This window comes from Eriocheir sinensis, chromosome 8 (assembly GCF_024679095.1).
Source record: "Eriocheir sinensis breed Jianghai 21 chromosome 8, ASM2467909v1, whole genome shotgun sequence".
NCBI classification, from domain to species: Eukaryota; Metazoa; Arthropoda; class Malacostraca; order Decapoda; family Varunidae; genus Eriocheir; species Eriocheir sinensis.
Window position 1 is genome coordinate 13,931,332 of NC_066516.1, and position 4,579 is coordinate 13,935,910.

At 40.9% G+C, this 4,579-nt stretch overlaps 1 protein-coding gene across 9 annotated transcripts in view; it reads left to right on the top strand.

Annotated features, from left to right (window-relative positions):
* The first annotated feature begins 224 nt into the window (after positions 1 to 224).
* Positions 225 to 4,579, top strand: part of LOC126995572 (rho guanine nucleotide exchange factor 4-like) — a 232,256-nt gene continuing 227,901 nt past the window's right edge. For 7 of the 9 annotated variants that reach the window (XM_050855228.1, XM_050855235.1, XM_050855233.1 and 4 more), the window contains exon 1: positions 225 to 268. The gene's annotated coding sequence lies outside the window, so the exon portion shown is untranslated. The remainder of the gene's footprint in view (positions 269 to 4,579) is intronic. The other 2 variants (XM_050855230.1, XM_050855229.1) reach the window with 2 other exon arrangements.

The following is a 4,579-nucleotide window of genomic DNA, read 5'->3' on the forward strand; positions in this document are numbered from 1 at the left end:
GGAGGAGAAGAAGGGAAGGAGGGATGGAGAGAGGACAAGGTGCAGGAAGGGAGGTGACAGGGCGGGGGGGGGGAGAGGAAGGAGGAACCAGGGCACGGGATGGGAGGGGGAGGGAGAGTGAAGGGACATGGGGGGTTCAGGGGCAGGGGGCAGGGAGCAGTAGGGCAGACTGATACAGACAGACACACAGACAGACAGACATCACAGACATGAGACAGTGTGTTGTTAGCCCGCGCGGAGTGAGGGTGTGTGCGCATGTGTGTCCTGTGTACGTGTGTGTGTGTGTGTGTGTGTGTGTGTGTGTGTGTGTGTGTGTGTGCACGCGAAATCTACCTTCTCTAGTACGATGTGGTGATGGTGATTCTAACAGTGAAACAAGAACAGTGAAAGTGATAGTGATGAGAAGTCGAATTCATCATTAATTTTCTCATTACCTGCTCACGTGTGTCTTATAGTGAAGTGATGGTGCATGGATAGTGACCCAGTACAGTGCTCTCACCTCCTCCTGTGCGTAAATATATTGACAGTGACGTTCCCTCTTGTTATGGTGACAGTGAGAGATTGCGTTGGTTATGGTGAGTGGGATATTTCGTAAGTTATAGTGACGGTAAGATCGTGTCGATATAGTAACGTATTTTCTTTTATTATGGTGACAGTGACATTCCCTTGTGTTATGGTGACAGATTTCGTTGTTTATGGTGAGTGGAATGTTTCGTAAGTTACAGTGACGGTAAGATCGTGTCGTTGCATAGTGACTGATATTTCCTTTGGTGTTAGTGATAGTGACAGTCCCTTGTGCTATGGTGACAGTGAGGTTTCGTTGTGTTTATAGTGATAGTGAAATTTCGTGGGGTTACAGTGACTAATGTTTCATGGGTTATGGTGAGGGATATTATTTTCGTTGATATAGTGAATGTGAGCTTTCCTTGTGTTATAGTGCCTTAGATATTTAGTTGTGTTATATAGTGAGAGTTATATTGCGTTGTGTTATACTGATTGTGAAATTCCGTGGGTTACAGTGACAGTGAGCTCTTTCGTTCCGTTATGGTGTTATTCGTGAGATTTCGTTGTGTATAGTGATTGTGAGATTCCATAGACGTAAGATTTTGTGGGTTAAAGATCATTGTAATTGTAATAGTTTTTTTTTTTGTGTGTGTGTGTGTGAGTGTGTGTGTGTGTGTGAGTTTGTGTGTGTGTGTGTGTGTGTTTGAGAGGGAGTATAGTGAAGAAGAAAAATAACAGGGGACTTAGGTTGTAATTATGATATCTATGTACGGTGACTCAGAGTAGTGAATGACAAGAAACTGTAAATATAAAATGAAAAAAAAGGTAAATTATAGAGAACGTGAGAAAGCAATACGTACACACCTTATTATCATCTGTGTGTGTGTGTGTGTGTGTGTGTGTGTGTGTGTGTGTGTGTGTGTGTGTGTGTGTGTGTGAATTCATCCAAGTTACTGACATTTGGTGTGAAGGAAGGAATGATGGAAAAGTCGAAAGGAAAAAAAAAGAATGGAGGAGAGGTAAAAATGATTGGAGGAGGAGGAAGGGAAAAAAAGGTGAATAACAGAAGAATTTAGAGATGGAAAATATGTAAAGAAAAAAAAAGAGGGAGAGATGAATATAGGGTGGAAAGTGGAGGAAAAAATATAGGAGGAGGAGGAGGGAGGGGAAAGTAAAGGTGAATGACAGGAGAAAAGAGAGTAACGGAAAAGGAGAGGAGATATAAATAAAGATAAGAAGGAGCGTAAGAGTAAAAAATAAAAGAGGAGGTAAATAACAGGATAGAAGAGGAAAGTGAAGAAAAGGGGAAAGAAAAAAAAAGAGGAAAGAAGAAATTTAATTATCTTGTACTCTGTGATTAATATGGTTGTGTGCAGTGAAAAGAGAAAAAAGAAGAAGAAAAAAAGAAAAGAAAAATTGATGCATTGCTCGTGTTAAGTAAAAAAAAAGGAATAAGAGAAAATAAATAGGAGAAAAAATAAGTAAGGGTAGAATGGAAAGTTAAAATCTGTTTAAAAATATGTGAGAAAAAGAAAAAAAATAATAAATGACAGGAGAAGGGGAGGAAGGAGAAATGAAAATGCATACGAGAAAGAAAAAAAAAGTAAAAGGCGGGAATTGAAAGTGGAAATTCGGGTATAAAAGATAAGATAAAGAAAGGAAAAAAATAATACCATGAGGAAGAGGGAAAGGTATGGGAGATAAAAAGAGGTAAATGGAGAGTGGAAATTCGGGTAAAAATGATAGGAAAGGAAAAAAAAAATAAGAGGAGGTAAGGAGGATGAAAGAGGGGAGGTGTGAAGGGATAAAAGGACGAAAAAGAAAGGAGGGAAAATGGAAGAAAGAAGAAGGAGTAAAAAAAACAGGAGGTAGTAAAAGAAACTCAGTAAGAAGTAAAATAAAAATAAATTAAAAAAAGTAAAAGCGTAAAAGTAAGGAGAATAGAAGAAAGGGAAAAAATATAGAGAAAGGAGGAAAGGGACCAGTAAAGGGAAAGGTGAAAAAGAAAAAAAATAGTAAAAAGCATAAAGGGAAGGAATAAACAAAATTAAGGAAAGAAGGAGAGAGAGGCACTGAAGAAAATGGGTAAAAACAACATACAAGGGAAGAATGGGAGACTCAATTATATAGTGAAGAGCCTTACACGTGTGGGCGAAGGGAAGGAATAAACAAAATTAAGGAAAGAGGAAGAGAGAGACACTGAAGAAAATGGGTAAAAACAACATACAAGGGAAGAATGGGAGACTCAATTATATAGTGAAGAGCCTTACACGTGTGGGCGAAGGAAGAATGGAGACTCAATTATATAGTGAAAGAAAGACTCAATTATATAGTGAAGAGCCTTACACGTGTGGGCGAAGGTGAAAACACGTCATAAGAGAGTGATAACCTTTCTTTTTAATTAGTGGGAGTCGCGTCACTATCGTCCAGGGGAGATAGTGAGTGATATAGTGCACTGGATCCGTATTTAATTGATTGGTGATAGGTTCTGAGATGGTGGTGATGATGATGACGATGATATGATGATGGTGATAATGATGTTAACGTTAAGATTGTGTGATGATGGTGATTGTAATAATTGTGATGATAATGATGAAAAAAATGGCTGTGATGATTGTTACTACTACTGCTACTACTACTACTACTACCACTACTACTGCTACTACTACTACTACTACTACTACTACCACTACTACTACTACTACTACTACTACTACTACTACTACTACTACTACTACTACTACTACTACTACTACTACTACTACTACTACTACTTGCTACCCTATCATCTTCTCTTCCTTTCTTCCCCTTCTTCGCATTCCCCTTTTACCACTTTGACCTCTTTCCCCTTTCACCCCCTTTTCCTTCCTCCCTTTCACCTCGTTTACCCTTATTCCCCTTCCCCTCCTTCCCCTTCCCCATTCCCCTCTGCTTCCCCTTATCACTATTTCACTTTACTATATTTACTTATTTCTCTATCCACCTACTACTACTACTACTACTACTATTACTACTAATGTGTGTGTGTGTGTGTGTGTGTGTGTGTGTGTACCAGATGGCCAGCCTGCCTCTCCTCTACAACACCCTTCCCATCACTCTCTTCCTGCCTCTCTCTCTCCCTCTCCCTCTCTCTCTCTCTCTCTCTCTCCATCTCCTCTCTCTCTCTCTCTCTCTCTCTCTCTCTCTCTCTCTCTCTCTCTCTCTCTCTCTCTTCACCTCATTAATTACCTTTTCCTTCTTAATCCTGTTTTCCTCCCCCTTCCCTTCCCTTCCCTTCCCTTCCCTTCTCTTCCACTGACCCTTTTCCTTCTCTTCTTCCCCTTTCCTTTCTTACCTTTCACCCTCCTCTTATTTGTTTTCCATCTTAACCTCCTCCCCTTCCCCATGATCTACGTTTCTCTTTCCCATTTTTTCCCCATTTCCCCTTCTTCTGTTGAATCACCAAACTGCCCCCTCACCTGCTTCCCCCCTTCACCTCTTGTCTTTCCCCATCACTCCTCCCCTTCACTAAGCCATCTCGAATTTCCACCATATTCACCCCTTTCTCTCTTCACCTCCTCCCCATCACTTCCCCTTTTCACTCTTCCTTTTCCTCCCTCTCTCTTCCTCCCTCTTTTTATCCTCTTCTTTCCGTTTCACTCTTCCCCTCCACCCATACATCCCATTCCTCCACATTTACCTTCTCCCTCCTCCACCTCCCCTTCTATTTATCCCATTCATCTCCTCTCCATTTCTTCCCCTTCTTCTTCTCATTCCTCTTTCATCACTTTTTACCCTTTCCCTCTTCTTCTCCCTTTTGTTTCTCCCTTTCATCATCTCTTCCTTTCTTCCCCTTTTTCTTCTCACTCCACTTTTATCATATTGACCTCCTTTCTTATCCACCCCCCCTTTCGTTCCTCCCTTTTCTTCCCTTTCCCCTCTCTCCTTTTCCCCATTCCCCTTCTTCCTCTTTCGTCACTATTTCCTCTTACCACATTTACTTCCCTTAACACCTCCCCTTTCTTTTTTCCCTTTCATCTCTTCTCCCGTTATCTTCCTCTTCCTCTTCCCCTTCCCCTTTCACTTTATTGACCTG